A 26,294-nucleotide genomic window follows, 5' to 3' on the forward strand; every position below is an offset into this window, starting at 1 on the left:
TGGGCCTGTACTTGTTGGAGTGTAGATGAGGGAGGACCTCATTGAAACTTACCGAATAGTGAAAGGTTTGGATAGAGTAGATGTGGAGAGGATGTTTCCACTGGTGGGAGAGTCTAGGACCAGAGGTTATAGCTTCAGAATAAAAGGACGCTCCATTAGAAAGGAGATGAGGAGGAATTTATTTAGAGGGTTGTAGCGGCACCTGCTGGTGCCGGTAGGTGGTCAAACCCTGCGGTCGGTTACCTTGGTCATGTGACTGTGGGAGGGGCTTTGTTTTTGCGTGTTTTCTGGGCATTACTTCGACCAACATGGTTTGAATTAGCTGTCATTTGATCCTTGTTGTTTTCACTGCTTTGTTAATAAAACTCGTTTGTGAAAACGACTGCCGTCTCAACTCACTAAATTGGTGACCCCGACGCGCCCAATTGGAAAATTGGACGCCGAGATGCAGGAAGATTTATCCCCCGTTGCCGTTCCCGACGCCCATCAGAGCGCCATCAGGCTCAAGCTGCCGGTGTTTTGGCCCGAGCAGCCACTGGTGTGGTTTGCACACGTGGAAGCGCAGTTCCACCTGCGCCGCATCGTCGCGGATGAGACAAAGTATTTTCATATGATAAGAGCCCAGACGCAGGAGTCGGCCTCACGTCTACTGCCGTTTCTGCAGAACCCACCCGTGACCACCTGGCTGAGGTGCTGTTCCTCAAGGCCCTCCTACTGCATACGTTTGGACCCACGCTGCACGCCTTCTACATATAGATGGTTTGGGAGACTGCAAGCCGTCGGTCCTCATGGCCGAGATGGTCGCGTTGATGGACGGCCACCACCTCATGCTCGCCGCTCACGGTCAGGTCACATCGGCCTGGGCGCTGCTGGACGGCCTTCGAGAGCGGGTGAGCACGTTGGCTCCCATTCCCACCTCCAGGCACGGTTCATCTGCGGTGCATGTGTTACAACAGTGTGCATATGTTTTCATCCGCAGGGACGCTCACCACTCGCCCTTACAGCGGGTCTACGAAGAGCCATTCCGTGTGCTGCGAGCTGGAGTCGCCACGTTCACGGTGGACGTGGGAGGTCGGGAGTAGTTCGTCTCCGTCGGCCGTCTCAAGCCCCCCCACGTGGATGTGGACAACCCGGTGGTCGATGCTGCGCTGCGATATAGAGGTCGGCCGCTGGCCGTCCCGCCCGTACTGAGTATGCCCGTTTCCTCCAACCCCCTTCTTTCTGCCCCATTGCCTGTCTCCGGTTTTGTTCCGCCGGCCCCCAATGTTAGGCCCGCCACGTTTTCGCGGTCCCCGGGTCCTTCCGGCCTTGTTTTGCCGGCCCCTTCTGTCACGCCCGTCCCGCCTTCGCGGACCACACGTTCTGGTCGTTCCGTACGGGTCCCCGTTCGGTTCCGTGCCTCGGGTTCTGGGGGGGGGTCCTGTAGCGGCACCTGCTGGTGCCGGTAGGTAGCCGAACCCTGCGGTCGGTTACCTTGGTCATGTGACTGTGGGAGGGGTTTCGTTTTTGCGCGTTTTCTGGGCTAGCCCCATTCATTATTTGTGGTAACATCGTTTATATTAGCTGTCGTTTGATCCTTGTTGTTTTCACTGCTTTGTTAATAAAGCTCGTTCACTAAAGGGTGGTGAATCTGTGGACTTCATTGCCACAGATGGCTGTGGATAATGAATAAGTCAATGAATATTTTAAAGTCAGAGATTGACAGATTCTTGATTAGTACGGGTGTCAGGGGTTAGGGGGAGAAGGCAGGAGAATGAGGTTGAGAGGGAGAGATAGCTCAGCCATGATTGAATGGTGGAGTAGACTAGAAGGGCCGAATGGCCTACTCCTGCACCTATTTTCTATGTGTCTATGTATCTATGTATCACTAACAAAATTATGAAATTAACGACACCATCAGTATTTTGAATGCACTCTGCTGAACTCCTTCTGTCCACCTAATGCAGGGCGCTGTGTCACATATTTGCCAGCCTATTTTCATTTTACACTGAACATTTCGCATTCACGTTGCGAGAACACAGGCGAGATCACTTTGTCCTGATCACTTCCTGGTGAAGATAAACACTGTACTTTCCTTTGTGGCTGCCAACAATTTAGCCCTTTCTTCCGTGCAACAAAGCACGAAGTGAGAAAGCAATTTCACCAGAGTTTGCGGCATAATTGAACGGAAAATGGGAAACAAAGGCAAGGCTGAACCACTGAGACATGAATGTGTTGGAAAGAAAGGCAAAAAGCGCGTTACGAGGGGAATGGTAAGGGGCATTGTGTAAGGGGAACCTTTAAACCATAGCCTTTGATATGAACCACTTTTACTTTCTTAGTAGTTTAAAGAGATTTGGCATTTCACTATATACTTTTTTTAGTTTAGTTTAGTTTAGTTTATTTTCGATTTACAGAGCGAAAACAGGCCCTTCGGCCCATCGAGGCTGCACTGTCCAGCGATCTCCGCACACTATCGCCATCTTGCACACACTATGGATTTCACCAATCTGAAAGGTTAACTCAGTTTTTCTCTCTCCATAGATGCGGAGTGTTTCAATAAGATTGTAAATTGTCCCTAGTGTGTGCGATAGTGCTAGTGTACGGGGTGATCGCTGGTTGGCATAGACTCGGTGGGCCGAAGGGCCTGTGCCCGCATTGTATCTCTAAAATAAATCTGCGTGTGTCTCGTTAAATTTCCGTGCCTGTTAGGTAGATTGGACACTCGCTCCCCGAAATAGATTCTCTGAAGAAGGGTCTCGACCCAAAACGTCACCCATCCTTTCTCTCCAGAGATGCTGCGTGTCCCGCTGACTTATAGGCCTGTCCCACCGTACGAGTTCATTCCAAGAGCTCTCCCGAGTTTAAAAAAAATCAAACTCATGGTAAGCACGGAGAATGAACGTAGCGGGTTCGTCGGAGCTCGGGGACGTCTCTTAGCGCTAACGACAGATACTCGGGAAGACTCGCTAACGGCAGGTAAGCACGGGAAGACTCGTGAAGATTTTTCAACATGTTGAAAAATGGCCACGAGAGCCCCGAGTACCGACGAGTGGCCATTACCGTAAATCTCCGAGTTCAAATCAGGGCAAACTCGGGAGGGCTCGTGGAATGAACTCGTACCGTGGGACAGGGGTTTAACTCCAGCACTTTGTGACCTTTTGTGTAAGCCAACATCTGCAGCTCCATGTCTCTATAACAAACTAATGGTTTGCCTATACATTTTGAATAACAGATTGCTAAGGACCGTTAGGGTTTGATTTAATCCAATTGATTATTAAGCCAAAAAGCTTAGAGGCCTGATTACAGCGTGACTGGTGCCTTCGGCGAAACCGCACCTTCACTAATAAGAAGTTCTGGTTTATACAACAACAGAAAAAAGATGTAAAACTAGCAATTTGCTCCAACCCTTGCAAGTAGCGATAATTGGTCAGAAGGGACTACTCACATTTGTGGGTCACAGTACATTAAACAAACAGGTTATTAGGGCCGCATTAACAGTTCTGTGCTTGGTGTGTGCAATCTAATGAGATCAAACTTCAGAAGATTGTACGACATAATTAAATACGACCAATAGAAAGTGATGTAGTTACAAAAGTGTGTTACTGCTCATCTGAGGATAAATCTTTGCGTTAGAATCTCATTTGATAGCAATGTGTAAGCAACTTTCCACATAATCAGTTAGATGTCTACACAGCTCACTCCGACCTGTGTTAATCATACTGAAGGGGCACCATCTCATATTTTGCTTGGGCAGCTTACAAGCCAGTTGTGGGCAGCTTACACCCCAGCGGTATGAATATTGGCTTCTCTAACTTTGCCTCCCCCTTCCCATTTCTCCGAACAGTCTGACTGCCCCGATTACATTTTACCTCTGTTTGCTTAGTTTTTACATTCTCCCAGCTAACAATGATATATTCTACATTTTCCTTGATCTCCATCCGCTTTGTCCTGTCCTCACACCTTACACCTCCTTATCACTGTATCTCCCTCTCCCCCGACTTCAGTCTGAAGAAGGGTCTCGACCCGAAACGCCACCACACGGTGGCGCTGTGGTAGAGTTGATGCTTTACAGCACCAGAGATTGGGTTCGATCCTGACTACGGATGTACGGAGTTTGCACGTTCTTCTACATTTGCACGGCCCTTCAAAACGATGCAAGAATCATACAGTGAAACGGGCCCTTCGGCCCTACTTGCCCAGGTCTGAAGAAATGTCTTAACTTGAAAATACACCTATTCCTTCTCTCCAGAGATGCTGCCCGTCCCGCTGAGTTACTCCAGCATTTTGTGTCTATCTTCGGTTTAAACCAGCATCTGCCATTCCTTCCTACACATTAATCATAGACTGTACCACTTCTGTTTTCAAGATTCCTAATGGTGGCTTGAGCTGTGTTTATTAATCCTGTGACATGTTTTCTAACAAAATAATGCTCAATACAGGCAGCCCTTTCATTCGATGCAGCTCGGACTAAAGTGTGGTGGGTTAGGCCAATATTAAAAATACCTTTTTAAAAGTATGTCGGGCGCAAGACAAAGTAAACACTTAATTTAGCAGCACGTTTCAACAAAATATCTGGGTCTGGAAGAAACAAACATCATACGATGCTGGAACGAGGCTGGGTGGAAAGAAAATCATTTATCACCGCATGTGAAATTAGGGTAGACAAGGAAAGTCACTGTTTAATTTAGTTTAGTTTATAGATACAGCGCGTAAAAAGGTCCTTCGACCCACTGAGTCAATGCCGGCCAGCGATCCCCGCACACTAACACTATCCTACACACACTTGGGACAATTTACAATTTTTAACCGAAGCCAATTAACCTACAAACCTGTAGGTCTTTGGAGTGTGGGAGGAAACCGGAGCACCCGGAGAAAACTCACGCAGGTCACGGGGAGAACGTACAAACGCCGTACAGACAGCAGCCGTAGTCAGGATCGAACCTGGGTCTCTGGCGCTGTGAGGCAGCAACTCTACCGCTGCGCCACCGTGCCGCTTGTTGAAGATGGAAACTTAAGCATATATGAATTCCATTTTTGGTATTTTTAAATCAGAAACAATTTACGATTCACACTTGCGCTTAAAATCTTATTGCAAGTCAGATCGTGAAAATGGTGTATTTTTTACATTGTAACAGAAGATGGCAGTGAAATTATTTTAGGAACCATAAGCTCTCGATTCTCTCTTGCGACTTGCATGAGCTAATAAGAAATCTGCATGTGTGCTGGGCAAGTGAATTAATGTAGTGTGTCGCACCTTCTCGAAATCTCCCAGAGTGTTTTGTAGTGTATGAAGTACTTTGGAAGTCGAGTCACTATTGAGATGGCAGCTCATTTCTGCAAAGCACTTGAATTGGCAAGGGGTGGATGGCTCCAGACCAAGTGCTAGTAATGGGCAGGATGGTGGCACAGCTGTGCCGCTACTGCCTCACAGCGCCAGAGACCCGGGTTCGATCCTTACTACGGGTGCTGTCTGTACGAGTTTGTACGTTCTCCCCGTGACCTGCGTGGGTTTTCCCCAAGATTTTCGGTTTCCTCCCACACTCCAAAGACCTGCAGATTTGTAGGTTAATTGGCTTGTCACATATGTAAAAAATTGTCCCTAGTGTGTGTTAATGTGCGGGGATCGCTGGTCGATGCGGACTCGGTGGGCCGAAGGGCCTATTTCTGCACTGTATCACTAAACTAAACTAAATGGGATCAGTATAGATGGTCAGCATGGTCCTTGTGGATCGGAGAGCCTGTTTCTGTGTAGGAGGGAACTGCAGATGCTGGTTTATACCAAAGATAGATACAAGGTGCTGGAGTAACTCAGCAGGTCAGGCAACCTAAGTTCATAAGTGATAGGAGCATAATTAGACCATTCGGCCCATCACATCTACTCCGCCATTCAATCATGGCTGATCTATCTTTCCCTCTCAACCCCATTCTCCAGTCTTCTCCCCATAACTCTAACACCTATACTAATCAAGAATCTATCAATCTCCACGCCTTAAAAATACCCAATGACTTGGCCTCCAAAGCCATCTATGACAATGAATTCCACAGATTCACCACCCTCCGACTCAAGAAATTCCTCCTCATCTCCTTTCTAAAGGCAAGTCCTAGTATTCTGAGACTATGGCCTCTGGTCCTAGACTCTTCCACTAATCTAGCATCTCTGGAGAAAAAGAATAGGTGACGTTTCAGGTCAGAACCCTTCTTCAGACTCTATGCTGTAAACCTCCATGAATCTAAAGCCAGATTCTATACAAAAGCAAGATGACACTGGGCCACTTCAACCTTTCGTTGTTGGTGAGGTTGGATGATGGGATCCATCTTCTGTCTTGAGATCACTGGTCCAACTGAGAGAATAGACAGGACAAGAATCATCACCAATATTATGTCCAACTGGGGATTTTTGTGCACTTGGACTATTTAGTTTAGTTTAGTTTAGTTTGGAGATACAGCACCCGTGGCCAGGATCGAACCCTGGTCTCTGGTGCTGTAAGCACTGTAAGGCAGCAACTCTACCGCTGCGCCACCGTGCTGCCCAGACTGTGTTACCTTCCTCAGATTCCTCCTCCATTGTCAATGTGAAGCCAAACACGTTGGAGGAACAGCACCTCTTATTTCGCTTGGGCAGCTTACAACCCAACGGCATGAATATTGATTTCTCTAACTTCAAGTAACCCTCGCATCCCCTCTCTCTCGGTCTCTCCCCCACCCGAGTTGTTGTATTAGTTCCACTTTCGTCCTGTTGAGTTTCACTGTCTGTACAACTCATTATCACCTAGCCCACAGCCAACAATGGACCATTGTGGGCTCCAACTTTCCTTGATCATGGTTGTTTTTTTGCATATTCTTCATACACCTGTTCTATATCTCTCTATATCACTGTCTATATCTCTAATTTCCTTTTTCCCTGACTCTCAGTTTGAAGAAGGGTCTCGACCCAAAATGTCACATATTCCTTCTCTCAAGAGATGCTGCCTGTCCCGCTGTGTTGCTCCAGCATTTTGTATCTATCTTTCCTCAGGGTTGTGTCATTCTCTGATTGTAAGGAAGAGGCTTTAGGTTTCAAAGGTCTTTTATTGTCACATGTATCAATTAAGGTACAGTGATATGCGAATTACCATACAGCCATAAGGAAAAAAAAGCAACAAGACACACAACAACATCAAAGTTAACATAAACATCCACCACAGCGGATTTCCCACATTCCTCACTGTGATAGAAGGCCAACCCACCACCCTTTGTGTGATAAATTTACCCCTCAGATTCCTATTAAATCTTTCCCGCCTCACCTTAAACCTATGTCCTCTGGTCCTCAATTCACCTACTCTGGGCAAGAGACTCTGTGCATCTACCTGATCTATTCCTCTCATGAGTTTATACACCTCTATAAGATCACCCTTCATCCTCCTACGCTCCAAGGATTAGAGTCCCAGCCTGCTCAACCTCCTATAGCCCGGGCAACATCCTCGTAAATATTCTCTGTACCCATTTCAGCTTGACAACATCTTTCCTATAACATGGTGGCCAGAACTGAATACAATACGCTAAATGCGGCCTCACCAACGTCTTATACAACTGCAACATGACCTCCCAACTTCTATACTCATGCATGGAGCCTCACCCTTTGAAGTGTCTGCCCACCGCATTTGGAAGGTTTATGAGGTCAAGAGGCTTATTTCCTGCTTGTTCAGATGCTAAACTATGACCACTGCGTTATATCTCTGAGGGGGTGGCTTACATTCCCAAAATCCAGCTATCTCACAGCAGCTGAAAGACTCAGACTCTTATTTGGTTTTAGTTTAGAGATACAGCACGGAAACAGGCCCTTTGGTCCACCCAGTCCCCGCCGACCAGCGATCCCCGCACACTAGGGACAATTTACAATTTTACCCCAGAGCCAATTAACCTGCAATCTTGTACGTCTTTGGAGTGTGGGAGGAAACCGGAGCTCCCGGAGAAAACCCACCCAGGACACGGGGAGAAGGTACAAACTCCGTACAGACAGCACCTGTAATCAGGATCGAACCCGGGTCTCTGGCGCTGTAAGGCAGCAACTCTACTGCTGCGCCACCATGCCGTGATAGAGACTATGTGTGAGACCAAACAGCCTACACGTTGCCTCAGCATAGAGGATCTCCTCTCAAATTACCAGTGTAGTGTTACATGTTCAATTTATGTCATGTTTTTGAGGCGGCATTTCCTTTACCACTTGCCAGCAATTTCCGTTGTATTTTGTATTCATTTCAAGTCAAGAATTCTTGGGTGACAGGCTGAGTAGAGTTATTAAAAGCTAATTTTACTTTTTAATTTACTGAATTCATTACATGGGACTGTATCGAGGTGGAAACAAACTCGCAAATATCTCTTCCAAGAATAAATACTCCAGACGTTGGAAATCAGAAAGAAAAAAATAGACTGATAAATCGATCAATGTTGCCAGGACTCAAAAGGCTGAGCTACAGGGAGAGGTTGTGTGGGCTGGGACTCCATTCCTTGGAGCACAGGAGGATGAGGGTTGATCTTATAGAGGGTGTACGAAATCATGAGAGGAATAGATTGGGTAAACCGTTGACTGTCTCCGGGTTTGTTCCGCTGGCCCCCAATGTTATACCTGCCCCGTTTTCACGGTCCCCGCTTCCTTCTGGCCCTGTTTTGCCGGCCCCTTCTGTCATGCCTGCCCCGCCTTTACGGACCACATGTTCTGGTCGTTCTGTACAGGTCCCCGCTAGGTTCCGTACCTCGGGTTCTGGGGGGGGTCCTGTAGCGACACCTGCTGGTGCCGGTAGGTAGTCGAACCCTGCGGTTGGTTACCTTGGTCATGTGACTGTGGGAGGGGTTTTGTTTTTGCGTGTTTTCTGGGCTAGCCCCATTCATCACTTCAACCACCGTTGTGGTAACATCATTTGTAGTAGCTGTCGTTTGATCCTTGTTGTTTTCACTGCTTTGTTAATAAAGCTCGTTTGTGAAAACGACTGCCGTCTTGACTCGCTAAAGGGTGGTGAATCTGTGGACTTGATTGCCACAGATGGCTGTGGGTAATGAATAAGTCAATGAATATTTTTAAGTCAGAGATACATAGATTCTTGATTAGTATGGGTGTCAGGAGTTAGGGGGAGAAGGCAGGAGAATGAGCTTGAGAGGGAGAGATAGCTCAGCCATGATTGAATGGTAGAGTAGACTAGATGGGCCGAATGGCTTGAATACAGCGCGGCTGACCAGCGATCCCCGCACACTAACACTATCTTACGCACATGAGAGTCAATTTACAATTATACCAGGCCAATTAACCTACAAACCTGTACATCTTTGGAGTGTGGGAGGAAGCCGGAGTTCCCGGAGAGAACCCACGCATTCACGGGGAGAACGTACCAACTCCGCACAGGCAGAACGTGAAGTCGGGATCAAACCCGGGTCTCTGGCACTGTAAGGCAGCAACTCTACCGCTGCGCCACTGTGCTGTTCTAAGCTGCACGAGCAACTGCACTTCATGAGGACTCAATAGACTGTAAAGCACTTTGGAAGCTACTGACGTCCCGGTTTGGAAACCTCGAGGCTAATGGCCTGTCAGAAGGATGAATTTACAAAATTGCTCATGCTGTTAGCACTTGCTTCTCTATTGTATCTGAACATGGAGATGGCCTTTGCTTATTTAGTGTTCCCATTTGATTATCCTCTCATCGTTATATTTTTATCGTGGCTCTGCCCGAGTGCACTGTAATAAATAACTAACAAATAAAACATTGTCTCTCTGCTTCCATTCACGTTAGGTTGCAATGGATCACGCATCCTTACTGAGGTCAGAGAATATAAAATCAATGTGGCAAAAAGAGCAAACTAAAGGGTTTATGATCATGAACCCCAAGGATGGCAACACAGGTATAACAGAGACGTCGTTCAAAATAGGAGCTGAATGTGGAATCTTTTATAGACACAAGGAACTGCAGATGCATGTTTACATAAAATAGAAATGCAAACACTTAGCGGGCCAGGCAGCACCTCTGGAGAACATGGATAGGTGATGTTTCTGGTTAGGACCCTTCTTCAGACTGAAATGTACCTGAAATATAGATACAAATTGCCGGAGTTCAGAGAGCAGTGGAGGTCGTTCTCTGGATACTTTCAAGAGAGAGATCTAGATAGGGCTCTTAAAGATAGCGGAGTCAGGGGATATGGGGAGAAGGCAGGAACTGATTGGGGATGATCAGCCATGATCACATTGAATGGCGGTGCTGGCTCGAAGGGCCGAATGGCCTACTCCTGCACCTATTGTCTATTGTCGATTGAGTAACTCCACGGGTCAGGCAGCATCTCTGGAGAACATGGAGAGGTGATGTTTCTGGTTGAGACCCTTCTTCAGCCTGGAATGTACTTTGAAGATAGACACAAAGTGCTGGGGTAATTAAGTGGGTCAGGCAGCATCTCTGCTGGAAAAGGATGTGTGACTGGGAATGTACCCCGTATGGCAACACAAATGCACAGGACGAAAGAGGTCACGAAAAAAAGGTGTTCACCGCCCAGTCCAGCACGGGTACAGACCTCTCCCGCCATCAAAGGGATCTGTCGGAGGCACTGCCTCAAAAAGGCAGCCAGGACCCCTACCACCCTGGCCACGTTCTCATTTCACTCCTACCATCAAGAAGGTACAGGAATTTGAAAACCATGACCTGCAGTTTCAAGAACAGCTTTTCCCCCACACCCATTAATAATGGCAGGTCCAGACTGCCCTCTAGTTGGTGATAGAATGGTTCAGTTGCCTGATATCACCTGGGAAAATACTGTCCCTGAAAACACACACCTCCAGATTCAGGGACAGCTTCTTCCCAGCTGTAATCAGGCAACTGATCCATCCTACCAACAACTAGAGACCTACCATCTACCTCATTGGGGACCCTCGGACTAACCTCATTGGTTTTACTGGACTTTATCTTGCATTCATTGTTATTTCCTTTATCATGTATCTGCACAATGTGATAGGCTTGATTGTGATCACGTATAGTCTTTTTGCAGACTGGGTCAGCGAAGTACCTCGGTACACATGACAATATACTAAACTAACGATCTATTGAACACTACAAAACTCCTACTAAATTATGAACTACAAACTATCATGGTTTCACTAAGGACTTTGGGCTTCTAATTAATGTAATGTTTTTATTTATTCTGTTATCTATGACCAAATGTTGTTGATGCCCTTTATGTGGTGACTCTTTGCATACCTTGCGTATGTAAAGCAAAGAATTTCACTGTGACTCCTCGCATCTGTCAATAAAGTCTTAGTCCATTCATTCATTCCGCAGGGTGAACTCATATGATGTAGTTTTTCATTACAAGAAAATCCAGGCCCACGTTCTTCTACGTCAGTGGGCATGTGAGGTGTCACTAGCGATCTCGGACATGTCCCGGCAGCTCAGTCCTGCTCTCCCAGGAAGAGGCACGGCAATGTCAGGCCTATCCCTGCAGTTCCCCCTCACCACCAGAGGAGGTGCTGGCTACTCAGCTTTGGGCTTGCAGGAGGAGGTGCAGAAATCTCAGCCTTGTCCCTGTAGTTCATCATTGCCTCGAGCTCAGCTTGAAGTCTCAGGCTTATCCTGGCGGCTCAATCTTTGTGGGTGCAGTCCCTCATTGTCTGTGGGCAGGTAAGAGGCCCAGGCGATCAATCTCAAGTTAGCCCCGGCTACTCTTAGACTCAGGTAGAGGAGCTGGCTGTCTAGGGGCTTGTCCCGGCAGCTCAGTCTTGACCACACGGTGGAGCTGCTGGTCTCAGGTTTGTCCCAGTGGCTCAGTCTTCCTCCAGACCTGCAACAGGGGAACACAGCTAGCAGGGAGGCACCCCGCTTACTCTCCCTTCCACTCTCTCAATGCTTTTACCCTCCATCAACCCTCCCTCTTTCTCCCTCCCTCCTCCTCCCTCTTCCTTCCCCCTTCCCTTCCCCTCTTCCTTGCTCTTCCCTTCCCTTCCCCCCTTCCTTTCCCTTTCCCCTTCCTCCCTTAGATAGAGTTAGACAGAGCTCTTAAAGATAGCAGAGTCAGGGAATATGGGGAGAAGGCAGGATTGGGGTACTGATTGGGAATGATCAGCTATGATCACAGTGAATGGCGGTGCTGGCTCGAAGGGCCGAATGGCCAACTCCTGCACCGATTGTCTATTGTCTTCCTTCCTCTTCCCTCTGCTGTTTCTTCTCTCCCTTTCTCCCCTCTGACTGAAACACCCATGTTTACAAGGAGTAGGCAGACAAGGTTCCAGTGGGCCAATCCAATATTAGCTCACGACCCATCTGTTACCAACAATGCTGATGTTTGGCCTCTCCTGTCCAGTCAGCCAGTGATAGGCATCCAAGGGAGAGGGGGCTGTCACAGTGTCCACTGGAAAGGCAAGCCTCTCCTGCACATTCCTGGTTTACCCTTGAGGAGTTGATGTTCACCCATTTATACCTGGAACTGCTGTAAACCATGAGAGAAGGCACTCTGACAGTGATCTTAGAACAGGAAGGTGCAGAATTTTGAAGCAACCACAATCCCCAATATATGTCCAAGTTAATATGAACGGGAAACTTGGAAGTTAAAGAGCGGCACAGTGGCGCAGCGGTAGAGTTGCTGTCTTACAGCGCCAGAGAACCAGGTTAGATCCTAACCATGGGTGCTGTCTGTCCGGAGTTTGTACGTTCTCCCCGTGACTGTGTGGGTTTTCTCCGGGTGCTCTGTTTTCCTCCCACACTTCAAAGATGTACAGGTGTGCAGGTTAATTGGCTTCGGTAAAATTGAAAATGCTCCCTAGTGTGTGTAGGATAGTGTTAGTGTACGGGGTGATCGCTGGTCGGGACGCACTCGATGGGTTGAAGGGCCTGTTTCAGCGCTGAATGTCTGACTTCTCATGAAAAATTCCTGTTCAGCTCCGGCCCTTGCCAATAGTTGAAATGGCTGTTTTAGTGGGTACATTAATGATGGCAAAGTGCGACAACTAATTTTGGCTGACCTGGTTTTGCAGCTGCAGCTTGCTACACTCTTCCCAATCTACAATAGTGCCAAGGGGTTATTATATCTACACCTGACTTTATCTTCTAAAACCGCAAAGAGTAAATATTACAGGATTAAATTAGTTGCATGTGTACAAAACCACAACCGTGTCTGTCATCAGTTTGTGCAAGCAATTACTTTCAAACAAGTTGTAAGTAACAGCAGCAGCAGCAGCAGCAGCAAGTGGTATTTTTAGTTGAGTCATTTGACCAAAACCTGAAGTAGTTCCAAGATTTTCGAGCGTAGCAGACAGCCGTGCATGCACTCAGTCCCTGCATCTGACTTCATTTTCCACAGCTCCGATGAATGTAATGATATTTTGTGATTCCTGTCCAATGCCAGACTGGAATAAATCTGGCGCCAAATTAGCTGCTTTTTTCGCTCCAATTTCTCTCCATCCCACCCCCACCCTTCAGTCTCGACCCGAAACGTCACCCATTCCTTCTCTCCATAGATGCTGCCTGCCCCTGCTGAGGTACTCCAGCATTTTGTGCCTATCTTCGGTATCAAATGTAAAATTATCCCTAGAGTTTGTGGGGTAGTGTTAATGTGCGGGATCGCTGGTCAGTGCAGACTCGGTGGGCCGAAGGGCCTGTTTCCACGCTGCATCTCTAAACTAAACTCAACTAAAAATAGCACTTGTTGCTGCCGTTACTTACAACTTGATTCTTTCCTTGATCATCATTGCTGGCTTTGATTTGTTCTTTTCACACCTTTCATTCATTTGCTCTTTGTGCCCTTCCACATCTCTAGTTTCCCTCTCCCCTGACTCTCGGACTGAAGAAGGATTTCGACCCAAAACGTCACCATTTCGTTCTCTCCAGAGATGCCGCCTGTCCCGCTGAGTTGCTCCAGCACTTTGTGTCTATCTGGTCTTCCTACCAGTCTCACAGCCGGCCTGCTTAGTTTCACTGCTTCCTTTGTATCTACTCTTTAGCACCTTCTCCACAGCCAACAATGGACCATTGTGGGCTCCGCCTTTCCTTGATCAGTGTTGCTGACATTGATTTGTTTTCACACCTTTCATTCATTTGTTCTTTGTACCTTTTTCTATCTCTCATCTCCCTCTCCACTGACTCTCAGTCTGAAGAAGGGTCTCGACCCGAAATGTCACCCATTCCTTTTCTCCACAGATGTAGCCTGTCCTGCTAAGGCACTTATTTCATGTCTATTTCCAGCTACTAAACTTTCTGGCAGCACTAATTAATTCATTGATGTATCCCTTTCACATCGGAGTTTATTTGGAAGCACTCTTGACACGGAATTAGACACTGCAATTAGGCTTGTGTTGATCAAGGATAATAAGTTCAGATCTAAATGGCCCTTTCAGGAAGTACTTCCTCAGGGAAGGCACTGAAGGCTTTGGTTATCAAATATTCAAAATGAAGGATGACTATGAATTATTCTAATAAGTTCCCAATGCAATAACTTAACCTTCCCCCATAGGCGTACGTTTGAGAAACATTTAATCAGATCTAACAAAAACTAAAGGGCCTGTCCCACTTGGCCGTCATTTGCGCGCCATTTATGCGACCTCCAAAAATGTGGTTGTCGCGTTGTGACGCACGGGTAGCGTGTGGGTAGCGCGGGTCGGGCGCATGGAGAGGCGTGGGGGACTGTGGAGTTGCGCCCGGTATCGCGCGGCGCTCCAGGATTTCGTGCTGCACGAAATCCTCGCGCGCCACCTGCGTGACGTATCGCGTACACACGCTGACGCTTTGGGTACGCATGTTGACGCATTGGCGTCCTGATGTCTCACGTGTATCGTGTGGTGACGCATGGTTATGTCACTGTGCGTAACCATGCGTTGCCGCATGCTGCAGAGGTATTCTAATGATGTCACGCGCACCAGACGGCATGATGACGCGTGATTTGCATGCGATGTCGTACGTAACGGCGCGTCGACCTATTTTACATATGCTGCGTAAATGAGGCGCAAATAACGGCCAAGTGGGACAGGCCCTTAAAGCAGACACAAGGTACTTTGAGTTTCACCCTGGTCACTCCCTCTTCTCTGTGGAATTCTTTGCCACAGAAGGCTGCGGAGGCCAAATCAGTAGATACGTATATTTACGGCAGAGATAGATAGATTCTTGATTAGTACGGGTGTCAGGGGTTATGGGGAGAAGGCAGGAGAATGGGGTTAGGAGGGAGAGATAGATCAGCCATGATTGAATGGCGGAGTAGACTTGATGGGACGAATGCCCTAATTCTGCTCCTATCACTTATGATCTTCTCCCCTCTCCCATCAGGCAAGAGGTACAGAAGTGTGAAAACGCACACCTCCAGATTCAGGGACAGTTTTTTCCAGCTGTTATCAGGCAACTGAACTGTCCTATCACCAACTAAAGAGCAGTGCTGACCTCCCATCTACCTCATTCGGACTATCTTTCATCGAACTATACTGGACTTTATACTTCAGACTGCATCCAGGAGCAACGTTTGCCTGATACTTAGATTTCAAGTCGAGTTTATTGTCATGTGGATAAGTACAATGAGGTCCAGGTACAATGAATGCCTTGCTTGCAGCAGCATCACAGACACATAGACTCAGACAGCACACAGTGAATAAGAGAGATGTGTAGGAAGAAACTGCAGATGCTGGTTTAAACCGAAGATAGACACAAAAAGTTGGAGTAATTCAGCGGGACAGGTAGAATCTCTGGAGAGAAGAACGGTGACATTTTGGGTCGAGACCCTTCTTCAGGCTTCAGTCTGAAGAAGGGTCTCGAATCATAAAATATACATAGGTTATACATAATATACCACAAGACTGAAAGGAAAAGAAAGTGCATAAAACGTACAAAAATACAATTAGATAACAAGTCCATGGCAGTGTTACAGGTGGTCCATGATGTTCCATTGCTGAGGTGGGATTAGGGTTGTGCAGGTCGGTTCAAGAACCTAGTGGATGTAGGACATGTGACTTCAGGCTTCTGTACCTGCCTGATGGTATAAGTGAGAAGAGGGCACGTGAAGGGAGGGATCCTTGATGATGGATGCCGCCTTCTTGGGCCAGCGCCTCTTGTAGATGCTGGTGATGGTGGGGAGGGCTGTGCCTGTGATGTACCGGGCTGAGTCCACCACTCTCTGCAGTCTCTTGTGTTCCTGTGCGTTAGAATTGCCGTACCAGGCCGTGATGCAACCGGTCAGGATACTTTCTGCAGTGCATCTGTAGACATTTGTTGGAGTATTCGGTAGAATGCCTAATCTCTTTAAACTTCTAAGGAAGTAGAGGCACTGGCGTGCTATCTCTGAGTTCTACTCAGGTTTTCGGTCAGATCCTGCTAAACTCCTTGGTAAGGTACACACAAAAAGCTGGAGTAACTCAGCGGGTGAGGCAGCATCTCTGGAGAGATAGAATGGGCGACGTCTCGACCTGAAACATTGCCCATTCCCCCTATTCCCCCCAGGCGGGGGGAATATGGGGAAACCGTTTTCATCATAGTGTCTTACGGCATGGACACAGGCCCTTGCCCATACCCACCAACATGTCCCATCTACACTAGTCCCACCTGCCTGCATTTGGTCCATATCCTCTAAACCTTCAGGCAGCTGGTTCCATACACCTACCACCCTTAGTGTGTAAAAGTTACCCCTCAGATTCCTATTAAATATTTCCCCCTTCACCTTAAACCGATGCCCTCTGGTCCTCAATTCCCCTACTCTGGGCAAGAAACTGTGCATCTACCCGATCTATTCCTCTCATGACTTTGTACGCCTCTATAAGATCATCCCTCATCCTCCTGTGCTTCAAGGAATAGTCCTAGCCTAACCTCTCCCTATAGCTCAGGCCCTCGAGTCCCAGCAACATCCTTGTAAATCTTTACCTAGCTTTACACTTTACACCCTTTGCTCTTAAGTTGGTGATTTGTTCATTCTTTGAACTGCTCCGTTATGTCATCGGGTGGCGCCGCGAGCGGCAGCCTCGCCAGCAGCGTGTTTGTCCTTTAAACTTTTTTTGATTTTCAGTATGTCTAATGTATGTCTAAATGTATGTTTTAGTGTGGGGGGGGGGGGGGGGGGGGGGGGGGGGAATAGGGGGAAACTTTTTTCAGTCACTTACCTCGACGGAGATGCAACATTTCTCTTTGCGCATCTTCACCCCCCCCCCCTCACGGCCTAACAACTGGATTGGTGCGCCCTTTCTCGGAGACTGGCCCAGAGCTTCAGTAGCCGGCACGGCAGACTTACCATCGCGGAGCGGGGCGATCCCTTGCCGGGGATTGCCAGAAGAAGTGCTCCGACTGCCAGCCTGCGGCCTATAACATCGTGAAGCCACGGTCTGCGGTAAGAAGCGGCCGATTCGGGAACTCCAAGCCGCGGAGTGAGTGTTCTGATCCGGCCCGACGTCACTTTTCGATCATCCCGACGAGAGGGCTTGTACATCGGGCCATCCATAGAGGTGACTACGGAGGGTCCAAGGTCCCGAACACGGGTGAACAGAGGAGGAAGATTGACTGAATGTTATTGCCTTCCATCACGGTGAAGAATGTTGATTCCACTGTGGTGGATGTTTACGTCAAATTCTATTGTGTATTGTGTTCTTTTTGATTATATGGCTGCATGGTAACTCAAATATCACTGTACCTTAATTGGTGCATGTGACAAATAAACATGAACTTGATCTTTGATGTGCTTCCAAAGAAAATTGCTGCCTCAACTACCTCCTCTGACAGCTTGTTCCATACACCCACCTCCCTTTGTGTGAAAATGTTACCCCTCAGATTCCTCTTAAATCTATTCCCCCTCACCTTGAACCTATGTCCTCTGGTCCTCGATTCCCTTACTCTGGGCAATAGACTCGATCTATTCCCCTCATGATTTTATACACCTCTATACCCCTCATCCTCCTGCGCTCCAGGAATTAGAGAGCAAGCCCGAAAGCTCAGGCCCTCTAGTCCTGGTGGATGCTCCGGTTTCCTCCCACATCCCAAAGACGTGCGGGTTTGCAGGTTAATTGGCCCTCTGTAAATTGGGCCAGCGCCTCTTGTAGATGCTGGTGATGGTGGGGAGGGCTGTGCCCGTGATATACCGGGCTGAGTCCACCACTCTCTGCAGCCTCTTGTGTTCCTGTGCGTTAGAATTGCCGTACCAGGCTGTGATGCAACCGGTCAGGATACTTTCTGCAGTGCATCTGTAGACGTTTGTCGGGGTATTCGGTGAGATGCCAATTCTCTTTAAACTTCTGTAAATTGTCCCTGGTGTGTATGGAGTGGGTGAGAAAGTAGGATAACATAGAACTAGTGTGAACAAATGATCCATGGTCAGTGTGTACTAAGTATGCCGAAGGGCCTACTTTCATGCTCTAAACTATGCTAAATCTCCATTAAACCTTGTGGGAAGAAAATGCATTTACTGTTTTAAACTGAAGATAGACACAGAATGCTGGAGTAATTCAGCGGGACAGGCAGAATCTCTGGAGAGAAGGGATGGGTCGAGACCCTTCGTCAGATCATCAAGTTCTCACACCTTACACTTCCTTATCTCTGTATCTCTCTCCCCTGACTCTCAGTCGGAAGAAGGGTCTCGACCTGAAACGACACCCATTCCTTCTCTCCAGTGATGCTGCCTGACCCGCTGAGTTCCTCCAGCATTCGGTGTCTATCTCCTTTTGCTCCTCTCACCTCTAAGTTATGCAATCTAGACCTGATATATCCACCCTGAGAAAAAGGTTCTGACTGTCTACCCCATCTATGCCTCTCATCATTATTTCTATCGTCTCCCCTCACTAATCATGTATTGGCTTTCCGCTGACTGGTTAGCACGCAACAAAAGCTTTTCACTGTACAAAAGCAGTTACCCTGATATTGCTTAGTTTAGTTTGTTTAGAGATACAGCGCGAAAACGGGCCCTTCGACCTGCTGAGTCCGTGCCGACCAGCGATCCCCCCATGCACTAGCACCATCTTACACACTAAGGACAATTTACAATCTTTACCAAAGCCAATTAACCTGTTATTCTTTGGAGTGTGGGAGGAAGCCGGAGCACCCGGAGAAAACCCACACGATCACGGAGAGAACGTACAAACTCTGTACAGACAGCACTCGTGGTCAGGATGGAACCTGGGTCTCTGGTGCTGTAAGGCAGTGACTCTACCCCTGCGCCACCGATATATCCGTGGGGACATTTGTTAAATGAGCACGCCAATGCTGAAGATTTGGATACTCAGAAGCCTACATCTCGTCTCAAATCTTTCTGCCTTGGGTTGGTTCCCGACCTACATGGGAAACAGCAGGGAGGCTTGTGATGGGTTCAGATCCTTCCACAGCCGATCTGGTTCCGAGAGGTTCCAGTCTCACCTTCCTAAATGAACTGCCGGTTCAATACTGCGTAACTCCATTGCCAGCGTGGAAGTTGATTTTTGCCTGTAAAACACTGTCAAGCTGGCTCTTGGGTTTAAAATCTCGACTGGCAGCTCAGGCAGCTGATACCTGGTCACGTGAGAGCCTTAATAGCAAAGAGTCTACGATTTTGACATGTGCTGTATCAGTGTGGTGAAAACAACTTCCTCTCCTGTGTGTGGCATGTCATAACACTCGAAATTGTCTTCACGTCAGAGCAGATGTCTGGGGCTCCTGATCTCTCTGTTCAGGTTCAAAGACGTCTGAGAGCTGGGATTTATCGCCCGACAAAGGCAAATAAAAACGTCAATTCTCCAGGCAGCGGAAAATTCACGGGGAAGCATTTTAAAGGCCATTACTCAGCTGTCCGCAAAAACTCACCACATTCTTAAACACTTGTGTGATCCTTCCTAGATCACGAGACATTCTTTAAACAATTGAACCCATTTCCAACATAATGTCCTTACAGTCACTTTTAAAGTGTAAGGCAAAGGAACAGCTTAGTTCAGAGTATAGGTGAGAGATACTGCGCAGATACAGAAACAGGCCCTTCAGCCCACTGAGTCCGCATTCACCAGCGATCACTGCACACTACCATTATCCTACACACAGTATGGACAATATTTTAACATTTATACCGAGCCACTTAACCTACAAACCTGTACATCTTTGGAGCACGGGAACAGACTCTTTGGCCCACCGAGTCCGCACTGGCCATCGATCCCCGCACATTAACACTACCCTAACACACACCAGCGACATTCTTTTTTACATTTACACCAAGCCATTTAACCTACAAACCTGTACGTCTTTGGATTGTGGGAGGAAACCGAAGATCTTGGAGACAACCCACACAGAACGTACAAACTCCGTACAGACAGCACCCGTAGTCAGGATCGAACCCCGGTCTCTGGCGCTGTGAGTAGAAACTCCGCGGGTGCGCCCACCGTGCTGTCCCTCCATGGTTGCATGGAACAAGGTCACGGACAGTCTTGTTTTTTTGCGGTGTTAGTGGGGGATAAGCATTGGCTAAGACTGTGGAGGATTCCCTTCCTCCGATGTTCGAGTTTACTTTGGATATACAGCATGGAAACAGGCCCTTCGGCCCACCGAGTCCATGCCAACCAGGGATCACCCACCCACTCACTAGGGCCAATGCACAGAAGATAATTCACCAACAAATATTTTAGTTTTAGTTTTAGAGGTACAGCGCAGAAACAGGCCCTTTGGTCCAACTAATCTGAGCTGATCACCAATCACCCATACACTAGTTCTATCCTACACACTAGGGGGCAATTTACTGAAGGAATTGAACCTACAAGCCTGCACGCATTTGGAGTGTGGGAGGAAGCCTGAGCACCCAGAGGAAACCCACGTGTTCACAGGGAGAACGTACAAACTCCATACAGACAGCACCCGAGGTCAGGATCGAACGCGGGTCACTGGCGCTGTAAGTCAGCAACTCTACCACTTCACCATCATGCCGCCCAGGCACAGTGTCTTTGAGAGGTGGGAGGAAACCAGAGCACAAGGGGGAAACTCATGCAGTAAAAGAGGACAACTTGCAGATGAGAAGATTACAATGCCAAAGCAGGCCCTTCAGCCCATTTGGGTCCGTGCCGACCATCAACCAGCCATTTACACCAACCTGATTAAAAAAAATTCTTCCCATATCCCTGGCAATTTAACCCACACTCCCTAGTGGCAGATTCGCCCATTCATCAAAACACTGGGGACAATCCACAGAGGCTGATTAACCTTCCAACCTGCCCGTCTTTGGAGGGTGGGAGAAAACCGGAGCTGCCCGTGAAAACCCACGCAATCACGGGAGAACATGCAAACTCCACAAGGACAGCAACAGAGGTCAGGATCAAACCCGGGTCACTGGCGCTGTGAGGCAGTAGCTCTACCAGCTGTATCATTCTTCCAGCTTGGAACTACAAATTGCCTTTGTTGCACTTAGCACTTTGGGCTTTATAATATGGAATAATTTATTGAATTTTATCTCAGGGATGATTGGGTTTAACATAAGATGAGCGTTTGACGGCACTGGGCCTGCACTCGCTGGAGTTTAGAGTGATAAAGGGGAACCCCATTGAAATTTAATGCATAGTGAAAGGCCTGGATAGTGTGGATGTGGAGAGGATGTTTCCATTAGTGGGAGATTCTAGGACCAGAGGGCACAGCCTCAGAACAAAAGGAAAGAGGTGAGGAATTTCTTCAGTCGGAGGGTGGTGAATCTGAGGCGGAGATTGATAGATTCTTGATTAGTACAGGTGTCAGGGGTTATGGGGAGATGACAGGGGAATGGGGTTAGGAGAGGAAGATAGGTCATTCGTGATCGAATGGCGATGCAGACTCGATGGGCCAAAAGGCCTAATTCTGCTCCTATGACATGAACTAATGAACAAATTTAGTTTGGAGTTACAGCGTGGAAAGAGGCTCTTCGGCCCATCTAGTCTGCACCAACCAATGATCCCCGTACACTAACACTATCCTACACACACTGGGGACAATTTCACACACACCAAGGCAATTAACCTACAAACATGTCTTTTGGAGTGGGGGAGGAGACCGAAGATCTCGGAGAAAACCCACGCAGGTCACGGGGAGAACGTACAAACTCTGTACACACATAACCCGTAGTCTGGATCGAACCCGGGTCTCTGACGCTGTAAGGCAGCAGTTCTACCCCAGCGCCACCGTGCTGGTGATCACATCGCCTCTAATCACATGGCTGAATCAAACCATTCTGGCTTGGAACTTCTGAAGAAGGATCCCGACCGGAAACCTATAAGAACTATAGACACAAAATGCTGGAGTAACTCAGCGCGTCAGGCAGCATCTCTGGAGAGAAGGAACGGGTGGCCTTTCGGGTCGAGATCCTTCTTAATACTAGTCTGTCCTGCTGAGTTACTCCAGCTTTTTGTGTCTATCTTTGTTTTAAAGCGGCATCTGCAGTTCCTTCCTCCACCACTAGTATTATATCAGTTGCACTCGTCATGTTGGACTGTGTCTGATGAAGGGTCCTAACAAAACGTCACCTAACCATATTCTTCAGAGATGCTGCCTGACCCGTTGAGTTACACCAGCACTTTGTGCCTTTTTTTTGGCAAATCAGCGTCTGCAGTTCCTTCTTTCTGCCTCTGGCACTGGGGTAGAGTCCCACAATGGCACAGCGAATGGACACATCCCATTTCACACACATTGCATTGACTGAGCATTTCTACATTTTTTGGATGATGAAGGGTCTCGGCCCGAAACGTCACCTTTTCTCCAGAGATGCTGCCCGACCCGCTGAGTTACTCTCGCATTTTGTGTCCGCCTTCGCTGTAAACCTAAATCTGCAGTTCCTTCTTGCACTCTTTTGCTATCTTTCAGCAGTATATTTGCAGCAGTGTACTACACGTTCTTGCACAGAATTAGGCCTTTTGGCCCATCCAGTCTACACCGCCATTCGATCACGAATTACCTATCTTCCCCTTCTAACCCCATTCCCCTGTCATCTCCCCATAACCCCTGACACCTGTACTAATCAAGAATCTATCAATCTCCGCCTTAAAACTACCCAATGAATTGGCCACTTGTGGCAATGAATTCCTCAGATTCACCACCCTCCGACTGAAGAAATTCCTCACCTCTTTCCTTTTGTTCTGAGGCTGTGCCCTCTGGTCCTAGAATCTCCCACTAATGGAAACATCCTCTCCACATCCACACTATCCAGGCCTTTCACTATGCATTAAGTTTCAATGGGGTTCCCCTTTATCACTCTAAACTCCAGCGAGTGCAGGCCCAGTGCCGTCAAACGCTCATCTTATGTTAACCCAATCATCCCTGAGATAAAATTCAATAAATTATTCCATATTATAAAGCCCAAAGTGCTAAGTGCAACAAAGGCAATTTGTAGTTCCAAGCTGGAAGAATGATACAGCTGGTAGAGCTACTGCCTCACAGCGCCAGTGACCCGGGTTTGATCCTGACCTCTGTTGCTGTCCTTGTGGAGTTTGCATGTTCTCCCGTGGTTGCGTGGGTTCTCTCGGGCAGCTCCGGTTTTTTCCCACCCTCCAAAGACGGGCAGGTTGGAAGGTTAATCAGCCTCCGTGGATTGTCCCCAGTGTTTTGATGAATGGGAGAATCTGCCACTGGGGAGTGTGGGTTAAATTGCCAGGAATATGGGAAGAATTTTTTAAATCAGGTTGGTGTAAATGGCTGGTTGATGGTCGGCACGGACCCAAATGGGCTGAAGGGCCTGCTTTGGCATTGTAATCTTCTCGTAGTATAAACCATCGAAGAATAAATCGCAACTGCTCTTTCTCATTCAATGAAGATCTTTCAGAAGCATTTTTCCATAATTGAACGAATGCCTGGAGCACTGTCACAACTGGTTCATCTTCAGCCTGTGATATGAATTGTTGTAATGCTGGCGATCGTTCTCCATGCGCCTCCTTTGTCCCGGTACCGCAGTCACTTTCCGTCCGATGAGACAACCAGGCCACCTGTTCCAAACCCTCCCTGGCATGAAGGGCATGCGCAGCGGAGCAAACGCACGCTGGAGAAGTAGGTCATTCTTTACCCTCAACCAGTCGGCGCTATGGTGCAGTGGGTAGAGCTGCTGCCTCACAGCGCCAAAGACAGAGAGCAGGAATATGAGGGGCGACCTTATAGAGGTGTACAAAATCATGGGAGATATAGATCGAGTAAACACACATGAGTATAGAAGTTGGGAGGTCATGTTGCAGTTGTATAAGACATTGGTGAGGCAGCATTTAGAATATTGTAGGTAGACAAAATTGCTGGAGAAACTCAGCGGGTGCAGCAGCATCTATGGAGCGAAGGAAATAGGCAACGTTTCGGGCCGAAACCCTTCTTCAGACCATCTTTAGAGTATTGTGTTCAGTTCTGGGCACCATGTTATAGGAAAAATGTTGTCAAGCTGGAAAGGGTACAGAGAATATTTACGAGGATGTTGCCCGGGCTAGAGGGTCTGAGTTATAGGAAGTTGAGTAGGCTGGAACTCTATTCCTTGGAGCGTCGGAGGATGAGGGGTGATCTTATAGAGGTGTATAAAATCATGAGAGAAAAAGATTGAGTAAACGCACAGAGTCTCTTGCTCAGAGTAAGGGAATCGAGAACCAGAGGACATAGGTTAGGTGAAGGGGGAAAGATTTAATAAGAATCTGAGGGGTAACTTTTTCACACAAAGGGTGGTGGGTGTATGGAACGAGCTGCCGGAGGAGGTAGCTGAGGCAGGGACTATCGCAACGTTTAAGAAGCATTTAGACAGGTACATGGATAGGACAGGTTTATCTAATTGTGCACTTAACAATAAATCGACTCGACTAGTCTGAGGAAGGGTCCCAACCCAAATGTCTCCTCATCCATATCCATTAGGGCAGCACGGTGGTGCAGCGGTAGAGTTGCTGCCTTACAGCGCTGGAGAACCATGTTTGATCCGTGCTGTCTGCACGGAGTTTGTACGTTCTCCCCGTGACCGCGTGGGTTTTCTCCGGGTGCTCCGGTTTCCTCCCACACTCCAAAGATGTACAGGTTTTGGAACCTTCTTCAGCCGATCAGTCAAACTGAAGAAGTGTCCTGACCCGAAACGTCACTTATCCATGTCCTCCAGAGATGGCTGCCTGACTCGCTGAGTTACTCCAGCACTTTGTGTCTTTCAACCAGTATTCTTTGCTAGTGTAAAGGTTAGCCACTGATCTAACTTGGTGGTTTTAAATGTTAAAAGGTTTCAAAAGGCTGGAGGACATAAATTTAAGGCGAGATGGCAAAGGTATAATAGGAACCCGAGTGTTTTACTCAGAGAGGGATAGGGTATACAAAGCGAGCTGCCAGAGGAGGTAGTTAAGCCAGGTACTATAACTGCATTTAATACCTTTGGACAGGTACATGGATAGGAAAGGTTTAATGGGACACAAAATGCTGGAGTAACCCAGCAGGACAGGCAGTATCTCTGGAGAGAAGGAATGGGTGACGTTTCGGGTCGAGACCCTTCTTAAGACTGATATCACCCATTCCTTCTCTCTACTGAAGCTGCCCGTCCCACTGAGTTACTCCAGAATTTTGTGCCTAACTCATGTTTAAAACAGCATCTGCAGTTCCTTCCTACAGAAGGTTTGGAGGGATATGGGACAAATGTGGGCAAATGGGACTAGCTTAGATGGGGCATCTTGCTCGGCACGGATGAGTTGGCCTGAAGGGCCGCCTGTATGACTCTATGACTCTAAAGGACATCTCATCTTTTGTCTGCATATGTGGTAGCCTGCAGGACCAGGAACAGGGGTGGGGAACCTTTTCATGTTGGAATGCTGCATTGTTAGCTGTAATCTAATAAGGCCGCATCCAAGAAACCTCAATTAGGTATACTGCAAAATGTACATTATTTTGTATAAATTAATTACTATGTACTAACTTCAAGAAAATGAAAAAAATATTGTTAATTCTAAAATTAACTAACCTTTTAATGACTTTGTTGTGACTGCTTTTTGTGGGAAAGCATTTGAATATTTGGTTGCAACATGGAGGTACGCAGTTTCAGCTGATCTTCTAGATGGGCATCCGTCATTTGTGACCTTAAGGGCGTCTTGATTTGGGTTAGGTAGGAGAATGTAGATTCGCAGCAATAAGTGGTTGAAAAGCAAGAAAGCATTTTTCGTGCATGTCAAAGTTAACGTACATTCTATAGTCGCATTAGAACTAAATCATGAGCAGAACAGGTGTTAAAATAGCCCTCATAACTTACTAATGTTTTAATTGTGGCCGTCAGTTATTTCGTTGAATCTTCTTTTACTCTTTGGTATTTTAAATACGTACATTTTAAGATTAAAATAAAAATAATGAAAGACGAACAAAAACATATTAATAAAAATAAAAGGATTTGTTCTACAAAATTTGGATTCATTCAAAAGGCCGCACCTAGCCTCCTAGAAGGCCGCATGCGGCCTAAGG

This window comes from Amblyraja radiata, chromosome 21 (assembly GCF_010909765.2).
Source record: "Amblyraja radiata isolate CabotCenter1 chromosome 21, sAmbRad1.1.pri, whole genome shotgun sequence".
Taxonomy (NCBI): domain Eukaryota; kingdom Metazoa; phylum Chordata; class Chondrichthyes; order Rajiformes; family Rajidae; genus Amblyraja; species Amblyraja radiata.